We start from the raw sequence: 10996 nt of genomic DNA on the forward strand, positions 1-10996 counted from the left end.
AGACTGCAGAGATTAAAAAAAAAATCACTACAGGAATTTTTTAAAGAGCAAAACGCTGTACACATAAACAGCTTATTAAAAGAAAGCATTTAGTGTTGACCAATCAGTTACAGCCCTATCCACAGCAAAGAAGCGTCAAGCTAATACCCTACCGAGCCCCTTCTCAATCACAAAGAAAAAATAAAAGCTGGAGGTTTTTAAAACTTTTCGACAGAATCTTGGCTTTTAGCTATCTAGGTTTAGCCCAGTTTCTATAAATCCAAAGTCATTGTTCCAGGGGTTGCTCCAGTCTCTTGCAAGAAGATTACTTCCCCCCTTCCACAAGCAGCACCAAGGTTTAGCACTTTTATATTGCTCTATGCTTCTGAGTAGATGAACTGCGCTTTTCTCTAGCTGTGGAACACACACACACACACACACACACACACACACAATTTCTAAACTCTTTTGGGAGTCATCATTTCAATCTAAATCTTGAAGAATTAGAAAATTTATGAGCAGGAAAGAATGAGCTCCTCTTCTCATCTTCCTCCTAAGACATCACAGTATCCTTTAACCTTCTCACTCAGTATCTATAAATGCCTCCCCCAATCCTTTAAAGAGACCCGATTCCTGCTTCCGGTCCTTTCAGCAACCATCCCATGACCAAATTCCCCATTTGCTCATCAGTCACTTGATCTATCTACTCTATTCTATCCAGATGACATCATCAGGTCTCTTCTGCCAGCCAACCAGTAATCACAAAGTTCAGTGGTCTGTCCCTCTGGTAAGCTGGAGAATTACATCTCTATACCTTGAGTCTCTTAGTACCTACACATCTCTCCACCCAAACCAGACCAAAGCAACATCCTCCCTTTGGTTCCTTATTATAATGTCAAGTTTGTGCAAAAATCAGTTTGAAGTCTAACTCTGGCTGTCCAATTTATCATATTAGATGAAACCAAGTGTACCCTAGTGTTTCACCTCAAGCTGTATTTTCACAGAAGTAATTAGAGGGTAAAAATCTGGCCCTGAAGACAAGAAAACTGAGATTCACATACTGGATGTGTACTTAATTACTCAGTGTCCTGGGCAACTCTCTAAGATTCTAAATTGTAGAGCATGTGTTGATCTGCACTGTTGAAGGGAATTTCTTCAATGGGAGTTCCTTATACTAATGAAATCTATCTACCCTACTGTCCACCTTAATTAATGTAACCACCAAAGGCCCAGACACTTCAGTGGAGGTCTTCACAGAATTGATCATTGGATAAGATAGGCTTTAATGCATAAATGAGATTCTGGATGCAGTAAGACAGTCAGCCAAGATTCAGGAAGTGTGACCCTCTATGTAAGAGAGAGGTGCTGGTAATAAACTCAAGTAAAGAGCAGAATTCTGTAAGCTCAGCCATGTGGCCTATCCAGCAGATATATTGGCAGAGATACACTTAAGGAGAGATGTATGAGGACTCTATGAAAGGAGAAAAGATTTTTAATACCAAGAGTTGAGTTATTCCCATGGCCACATATATCCTCTACACATGTGCCTCAACACCACAGTATCATAAGTATGAACTCACTCTTCTCATGGATGTGATGAGTATTTTTGCAAGAATTTGCATCTGCTTTTGGGGGTAATGTTTTATGTTAAATGTTCTTTCTATACTTGCTTATTAATGAAATGTAAAGGGCAGCCAGGTGGTGGAGTGGATAGACCACCAGACCTGGAGTCTGGAAGACCCACCTTCCTGAGTTCAAATTTGGCCTCAGACACTTACTAGCTGTGTGACCTTGGTAGGTCACTTCACCCTATTTGCCTCTGCTCCTCATCTATAAAATGAGCTAGAGAAGGAAAGGGCAAAACCACTCCAGTATCTTTGCCAAGAAAACCCCAAAAGGAGTAACAAAGAGCTAGATACAACTGAAAAACAGCTCAATGATAAAAAATTAAGTCTAAGACTAAGGGCTGACTGCTAATGGGAAGCATACCAGTGGAGGCTTAGGAGCTACAAGGTTAGAAGTATAGCCCCACACTTACCCTTAGGAACCAGAAAGTAGCAGTGGCCCCTCTGAGGGACTCCAAGCCTTGGAGTAGAAGGGTAGATATGGGAGGGGGGTAGGGGGGTAGCCTAGAGAAGGTGCTACACACAGGTAAGCTCCCCTACAAATGGAGGCCAGTAGATAAGATACGCTTACAGAGATGATGCAATACAGAATGTTATATTCTATGTAAGATGTACTAGAAAGTATCCAGTATGAGACTCTCAATTATCTATGTGGAAACTAAGACCCAGAGAGGTTGAAGGCCACCAAAGGTAGCAAGTTAGTGAAGACAGAACTGGAACTTGGATCTTCTGGCTACAGATTCATTCATTTTCCCCTCACTCCTCAATGCTGCTTTACATCCTCATCTCCCCCCAAAAGAGGGCTGCACTTGAAGCCCTCTGAAGTCCCTTTCAGCTGTATGATACTATGATACTATAGCCTTACATTTCTACAAGTACAGTATAAACCAGGGCTCCTCATTTTCTTTGGTTTGTTTTTGTGAGGAAACACTCTGCTTCTGATGAGGACAAAGAAGTGGAAATGCTGACCGGGAAATATGAAGGGCACTGGTGGCTGAGTGGAATGCCAAGAGAGAGGCCTGCCAACAAGTCTGAAGGAGTATTTGGGATCATGCCAACAATTACTGACATTTCAACCTGTGGATTTCGAGCCACACCTGGCTCCTTGCCAGAAATGTCTGTGGGTCAAGTCTCTGAAGGCCATGGCCTTTCCTTCATAGACATCTGAAATGCTAGTCTGGCCAGGGCTGTGCCTCCTATCCTATGGCCAAAGGCCACAGGGAAAGGACTGCTGACAGCCTCAGGCTTCCTGGCTCATTAAGTACAATCAAGTCAAGTAAAGTCAGCAAGCACTTATTTAGAACTAAACCCTAAAATTCACATGAACAAAAATATTTACAGCAGCTATTTTTTGTGGTGGCCAAGAATTGGAAATTGAGGGGATATCCATCAATTGGGAAATGGCTGAACAAACTGTGGTATATGAATGTAATGGAGTACTATTATGCTATAAGAAATGATAAGCCTGAGTTCAAATCTGGCCTCAGACACATAACACTTACTAACTGTGTGACCCTGGGCAAGTCACTTAACCCCATTGCCTAGTCAAAAAAAAAATGAGCAGGCAGACTTCAGAAAAACCTGGAAACTTATATGAACTGATGCTGACTGAAGTGAGCAGAACCAGGAGAACACGGTACACAATAACAGCCACATTATGTGATGATTAATTTTCACAGACTTAGCTCTTCTCAGCAATGCAAAGATCGAAGACAATTCCAAAACACTCAAGATGCAAAATGCTTTCTACATCCAGAGAAAGAACTATGGAGTCTGAATGTGAATCGAAGCATACTATTTGCTCTCTCTTTGTTGTTACTGTTGTTGTTTTGTTTTGTTTCTTCTTTACAACATGACTAATGTGAACATGGATTTAATATGAATCTGTATGTAAAGCCTATATCAGATTGCATGCTGTCTTGGTGAGGGGGTAGGGAAGAGAAGGGGAGAAAACTGAAAACTCAAAAGCTGATGGAAGTGAATGTTGAAAACTAAAAATAAATAAATTAAAAAAAACAAAAACAAAACTAAACTGTAGAGCAGGTTCCCCACTCCTGCCCTAGATGGTAAAAAAAAATGGTGAAAACTGTCCACGTGCCAATGGAGGGGACAACACGCAAATTATGCACCAATGACATATACGGGATAAACTGAAGATCACCTCAGAGGGAAACACTTCTTGCAGAAAGTGGGATTTTAGCCGAGACTTGAAGAAAGCCAGGGAAACAAGGATGGAAAGAATTTCAGGCATGGGGGTTTGCCAGGGAAAAGACACAGAGTCAAGGGATTGAGTGTCTTGTTCGAGGAATATCAAGGATGCCAGTGTCAGTGGATTGTAGAGTATGTGGAAGATAGCAAAGTACAAGAAGTTTGGGAAGGGAGGAAGGGGCCAGGTTATAAAGGGCTTTAAAAGCCAGAGAATTTTATATTTGGTTACTGGGGGTATTTAGGAACACTGAGTTGATGGAATAGGAGTTTATGTGCTCACACCTGAGATATATATATACATATATATGCATATATATATATATATATATATATACACACATATATATATACATATATATACATATATATATACATATATATATACATATATATACATATATATATGTATATATATATATACATATATACATATATATATATATATATATATATATACATATATATATATATATGTATATATATATATATATATTTTGCTTTTGGGTGAGGCAATCAGGCTTAAGTGACTTGCCCAGGTTCACACAGCTAATAAGTGTCAAGCGTCTGAGACTGGATTTGAACTCAGGTCCTCTTGACTCCAAGGCCAGAGCTCTATCCACTGAGCCACCCAGCTGCCCCCTCAGACTTCATCTTTAGACAGATCACTTTGATAGCTGATCGGATATGGTTGGGGAGGGGTTGATAGTCTGAAAAGTTGAGGATTGACATCTAGGTTTGCAGCTTGGGTGACTCAGATGATTATGAGTGCCTTGAACAGTAGAAGTTGGGAAGAGAAGGTTTAGGGGAAAAGATAATGAATTCCGATTTGAACTTTTTTTTAAAAGATGTCTACATCCAGTTCAAGATGTCTAATAGGCAGCTGGAAATGTCAGACTGAAGGGTAAGGCTGGATAAATAAATGTGAGAATCATCTATAATGAGTTAATAATTGAATCCTCAGGAGCTGGTGAGATCACCAAGTGACACTGTTTCCAGTCAATCAGAAAGTGTTTTATCCAGCACCCACTCTGTGATACGGGCTGCCTGCCCATGTGCAAAGAACGAAACAATCTCCACATTGCAGAAGCTTACCTTTCATTTCTACACTAGTTTGCCTGCTCTTCATACCGGAAACATGGGGGCTCCTGAAAACAGAAATGGACTGCTAATATATTCATAACAATCTTGTTTGTTCAGATTTCTGGTTAATTTTACAAGCTAGCTTCTTAAAAATGTTTCAGTAATGCCTATGGCTTTTTAAACCACTGAACTTTCACAAGAAAGATAATTTTCCATCTCCTCCACTAAGTCAGAGTGCTTGTTAATCAATAGTCTGCTGCACTAAAAAGTCTCAATGTGTCAATATATCTGAGGGATATTTAGTCTTTTCCCCATCTCCAAATGTAAAGTTTTTCTTTTGCCCCTCTTCCAAGTAGGCAAAGAGTCCTAAAAGATCACTCTAGATTAACCACATTTTGTTTCCTTCAGATTGTGTCTTATTCTGGTCAACTTACACATGACATTTTAGACCGCTTTGGAAGTTCAGATATGCATCTCCTTTGTCAAGTAATTTTTCTTTGACCATAAATAAAAAGCAGTATGTGCTGCTCAACAGACCCATGCTGTTTTTCAGGAAAGAAAAAGAAAATCTGTTAAAAGTAACTACCTTCTATTTCATGGCAAGGCTATTGAGTATTTACCAAATTCCACATAACTTTATTGAAATGCTAATCTAGGTGACAAGTCTCTGATATAGGTCAAAATAAGAAAAGGTTTTTTCCTTGTCCCCTACTCTTTTCTCTCTACATTCTCTTACTTGGTGACATCATTAGCTCCTTTGGTCTGAATGACCTTCTCTATGATCCCCAGATCCATAAATGCAGCCCTAGTCTCTTTCCGTAGACTCCAAATATCAACACCCTAGTAGACCTTTTGAACTGTACGACCCATAAGCATCTCAAACTCAACGTTTCCAAAATAGGATGCTCATTACCTTTCTCCGCCCCCTCCCCAAACATTCTTCCCAACCTCCCTATTTTTGTCCAGGGTACCACCTTACTTCTAGTCACCCATGTTTCTAATCTCAGCATTATCCTTGATTACTTGTTCTTACTCAATTCATACATCCAGTTAGTTATCAAATCTTGTCACTTTTATCTTGACAGCATCTCTTCTATATATCCCTTTTCTCCACTCAAAAAACTACCACCTTAGTCTAGTAGGCCATCCCCTCTGACCTGGACTACTCCAACAGCTTCCTAATTGATCTCCCTACCTCAAGTCTCTCCCCACTCCAATCCATCTTCCAGAAATCATCAGATTTTCCTAAAGCACAAGTCTGATCGTGTCATCCCACCTCACAATAAATTCCAGTGGTTCCCTATTTCCACTAGGACCAAATATAAATTCATCCATGTATCATTTAAGGCTCTTTACAACCTGAGGCCATCCTGGCCTCACCCTTCGGGCCTTATTACACATTACTCCCTTTCCTTCACTCTGCTATCCTGTCATACTGTTCTTCTGCAGATTTCTTATACACAACACTCTCGCCCTCCTTGAACCTTGAACCTAGAATACTCTTTTTCCTCACTTCCACCTAGTGGAATCCCCAAGAGATTCAACTCAAATTGAACTTATTCACGAGGACTTTCCTGGTCCCCCAGCTGCTAGTGCCTCTTGGCCTACCCTTCAGTCCCCCTGGCCCAGGGTATCTCAGATCTGCCTTGGATCTGTACCATATATACCTATGGATGTACAAGTTGTCTCCCTCTTTAGAATGTAAATTCCTTGAAGGCAAGGACTAGCTAATTTTGGTCTTTGCATCCCCAATGCCTTGCATAGTAACTGGCACAGAGCAAGTGTTTAATAAATGCTTTTTGATTGATTTATTTTTTGAAATCTTGCCCTTACATTTAGAGACCTTTGAAATGGAAACTTGGGCTTTGAAATGTCATGGCAGCTGGAAAGTACAAACTTTCATGGATTCCAAAATATGTTTTAAAGGATAAACAAGTAACTTCTTTGGGAAGATGTGTCAGATCTAAAGGGTAGCCTAAATAGGGCAACATGATAGAGTAGACAGAGAACTTCAGGTGATGTCAGGGAACCGGACATCTGCTCCTATCAGCTGTGTGATTTCAGACTAGACCTTCACTTCTTCATCAGAAAGGTGAAGAAGTTGGACTAAATGACCTATCAGGTCCATTCTAGCTCTTAATGCTATTATTATAATCAAGGAGAGTATCTTAGCCATTCTCATTTGAGTAGCTCCATACTGAAAGCCCAAATGTCTCCATCTGGAGAAGAAATCTGGTACAATGGAGAGTGATGGACTTGAGTTCAGAAAGGCCTGGATATGCATTCTGCCTCAGACACCTGCTATCTGTGTGAATCTGGGCATCTCTTAGTCTCTGAAACTCAGAGTCCTCATCTGTAAAATGGGGGTTATAAATAATAGCACCTCCCTCACAGTTTGAGGAAGATCAGATGAGATAACATATGTATGGTGCTTTGCAAACTTTAAATACGTTATATAAATATGAGCTATGATTATTATTATTATCATATCAGAGAGCTATGGTCTCCCTACACTTCACCTGGACATTAAGCAGAGGCAGCTAAACCTGTGGCAGCTAAGTGGCTCAGTAGATAGGGCACTGAGCCTGGAATCAGGAAGACCTGAGTTCAAATCTGACCTCAGACACTTACTAGCTTTATATGACCCTGGGCAAGTCACTTAACCTAATGGCAAACCATTCCAGTATCTTTACCAAGAAAACTCCACGGACAGCATTTTCACGCTATGAAGAGTTGGACATGACTGAATAATAAGAAGCTTAACTTAAGTCACAAAGACCTGTTAATGTGCAGAATCTACTTCTCTATGTTTTTCATAGCCACTGACTGAAGAGAAGGAAAAGTAATGTAGAGAAACATGACCAAATATTGGTTTAAACAAGACACTCAGCATGAGAAGGTCAAGAAGAAGGGGAGAGAGGCAGGTCAGAAAACTTTTTTCAAGCTAACAAATGGATAATTTCTATGTTGGGTCATTTAGACATCTAAAAGACCAGGGCAGAAGTGGAGATTCCAAGAATGTTAGGAGATTTGGTACTGAATTACTGTGAAGGGGAAAGATGGAGGTTCAAGGAAAGATGTGCCCTGAAATTAGATGCACAACAAGACTTTTCATGTCCTTTTGCTATTTTCCTACCTCCCTTTTCTACCTTCAACACACAGGGGATCATCTGGAAAAAAAAAAGGCATATAATGAAACTGACACGGATAAGAACTTTAAAACTCATGTATATGTTTTAAAACATATGTTGCGTCATTTGATTCTCACACTATGTGGCAGAGAAAGTTTTATTGTCCCCCTTTCAGAGATTGGAAAACTGAGACTCTGAGAATTTAAATGATTTACCTATGGTCACACAGCTAGAGAAGAATCTGAGGTCTTCTTGACTCTGAGCCTAGTACCCTTATTTTCTACACCATGCTACATCTCAAAGGAGACAGAAAAAGGGCCTAACAACTCTCCCACATATGAGAACCAGCATTCCACATTCCCTGGTGGCATATGCTCAATACATCACTGATGGATACAATAACGAGAGGTTAAGGTTACAACTCATATGGTCCAATACAGGGACAGAGCGTTGACCACGTTAGGAGAATTTCAACTTTTCTCTCTGAAGTGGTTTGCTAGGTGCTGAACATCAGGATTGGAGTGGAGAGAAAGGTAATCTTTCAATGTGACCCATTTCCTTCCCTGACCCTGTACGGTACTGTGACAAATATGGTAAACTATTACAAAGGGCACCAGAGGTGTTGCCAAAATCCAGTCAGGCTATGAAATTCTTGGTACCTTGTGAAAGAAGGGAAACCCAAAGGTGCAATAGGGATAGGGCATTAGGTTTTAGGAGTTCCCATTTGCAAATCTTAGAACGCTAGAATTTAAACTTTCACTTCTGATTTTAAAAAAAATGTAATTAGTTGGCAGTTGACTGGGAAAATCTCTAACTTTTTTTTACTTCACTTCATTCCCTATCTTAGGTCACAGTCAAGCTTTTTGTCTCAGTTACGGAGCATTTTCAGATTGTTTTATATTTACAAAATGTGTCACTTCACAAAAATGGGGTTCCAACAGTTTGCATTCATATGATGATACAGAAACCCTTGGGGAGCCTTTACAACTCCTAGAACCATACAGTGTTGATATCATTCATGCTGAACAGTCACACTGTTCAAGCTCTGGAGTTACCTACAGGTGACAAATGGCTAGGGTTTAGTTTAGTTTTGTTTTGTTTTTCAAACTGTGTAGGTCTCTGTTGTACTATGAATATATAATACAAAATAAGCATATGTCCTTTTGATTCTGTTTAAAAATGAGGAAATGAAATTACTTTTGAAATTCAACTTGAAATAATTGTTAAATATCTATTTTTACATGTAAGTCAGCAGAACAAACCACATCAGAAATACCCAGAAGCAAATGAATACAATAGCCCAGGGCTGAATAAACTCAAGAGCACCAACTACTAGGGAATGACTCTCTCCTCAAATAAGATTTTCAGGGGAAATGAGAGCACTTTGGCAAAAAATAGTTTTAGAGCAGCATATTACACCAGATATCATGATGAATAAGTAACCTAAACTTTAAAAAGTGACATTATTTTAAAGATGAAGAGAGAGAGAGAGAAGAATGGGGGTTGGCATGTTTCACAACTATCATTATGCAGAGAATGCATAATCGATCAAGGGATAGAGACCACAAAAGACAAAAATAAGTAATTTTGATTATATAACATGTATTTTTATATGAATTCTTAGTCTGACATTCAAAGCCCTACAAAAAAATTATTGCCACTACACTTGTACAATCTTATCGCACATTACTCACATTAATTATAAGAGAACAAAAAATACGTAGCCATTGTCAAATTCATATTAGTTTGCATTTCTTCGACAGACTAAATGTCAACTTTTAAAACCCTGTATCTTTACAAAGAAAGTTGCATTCAAGAGCTCTTTCCTCAGGTAATATGCAGGAAGTCTGAAAAGGGTGGGGAAAGCTCAATTTCTTTGCAGTCCATTTAAATCAGAAAATTTGATAAGTACTTAAAATTTTTTCAGTAATGAATTGGGAATGACTATCATCCCATTCAAATTCCTTTAAAAAAATAATTCTTTCAGAGAATGAGATGCTTCATATTAGTAAAAACTACACTACTGTAGGAAAAACCTCAACTAGTGAGACATACTGATACCTTCAATGGATCAAAATATCATTGAATCTTCAGATTTTTGTCGCTAGCTCAGTCTCATGCTGAGCAGGAAGAGGCTTTTAACAATTAAAAACAACGTTACATAGTAGGAACTCTTTGAAGATGAGGATAGTGATACACTTGCTGCTCTTTGCTTGGCTGAGCAGGAGGAAAGTTCATTCCTTAACATTTAACTTTTAAAGGCTGGCCAGGTTTTACTTTGCCCCCTCCCCCACTCCCAATTTTTAGCAAGTTGTAAAAACGTGATGCCAAGGAAGCTATTTGGGAAGATGGAAAGGGAAGGAAGACATGAATCTTAAAGTACTGTGGCCAGTAACAGGATAAGTTGAAACGGAGCAAAAATTGAGAAAGCATCAGGTAGGACCAGGGAGGGAAGAAGGGATAAAAGAGCGAGCAGGAGCCGCCGGCTGGATCGTTCGGTACGTGACAGTTTCGCTTTCATCAAAGTGGCCTGGGGCTGGGCAGGCAGGCAGGCAGGCAGGCAGGCAGGCAGGCGAGGCGCATCCGAAGGCGGCAAATTAACTTCCTGCTGCTGTGGAACCCACTGGGAGCCGGAGACGAAACCCCACTGGGCTGGCCCATCCTGTGCACAGCTTTTTCCAAAAAGCTCCGGCCAAAGAGCTCCGGGGAAGGGGGCTAAGAGGTCAGGCTGTTAGGTGATAAAGGAGGGAAGGTTGAGGCGGAGGAGGGGGTAGGAGGAGAAGGTAAAAGGGTTCCTGCGTGAATCCCCCCCACCCCCAGCCCTGGGCTCCTGCCTACCTGCTGCCTTCCCCCGCGCGGCTCAGAGAGAGGAGCAGGACCAGAGCCGGGCAGGTTCCCCACGACAGCCCCCGTGGACCAGCTCCAGGCGAGAAGGGAGGAGAGGCGGGCGCGAGCTTTCTGCCCATCCTGCGG

General features: G+C 40.5%; 1 protein-coding gene across 9 annotated transcripts in view; it reads right to left on the reverse strand.

The window, feature by feature from the left end:
• The window catches only part of TBC1D1 (TBC1 domain family member 1), a 302344-nt gene that overhangs the window by 290074 nt on the left and 1274 nt on the right, over positions 1-10996 (reverse strand). For 6 of the 9 annotated variants that reach the window (XM_020991958.2, XM_020991934.2, XM_020991917.2 and 3 more), the window contains exon 1: positions 10862-10951. The exons of 1 other annotated variant lie outside the window; for it this stretch is intronic. The gene's annotated coding sequence lies outside the window, so the exon portion shown is untranslated. Of the gene's footprint in view, positions 1-10084; positions 10752-10861; positions 10952-10996 lie in introns of those variants that run through there. 2 more of the 9 variants (XM_020991901.2, XM_020991910.2) reach the window with 2 other exon arrangements.

Source organism: Phascolarctos cinereus, unplaced genomic scaffold (genome assembly GCF_003287225.1).
Source record: "Phascolarctos cinereus isolate Bilbo 61053 unplaced genomic scaffold, phaCin_HiC Scaffold_9;HRSCAF=440, whole genome shotgun sequence".
NCBI classification, from domain to species: domain Eukaryota; kingdom Metazoa; phylum Chordata; class Mammalia; order Diprotodontia; family Phascolarctidae; genus Phascolarctos; species Phascolarctos cinereus.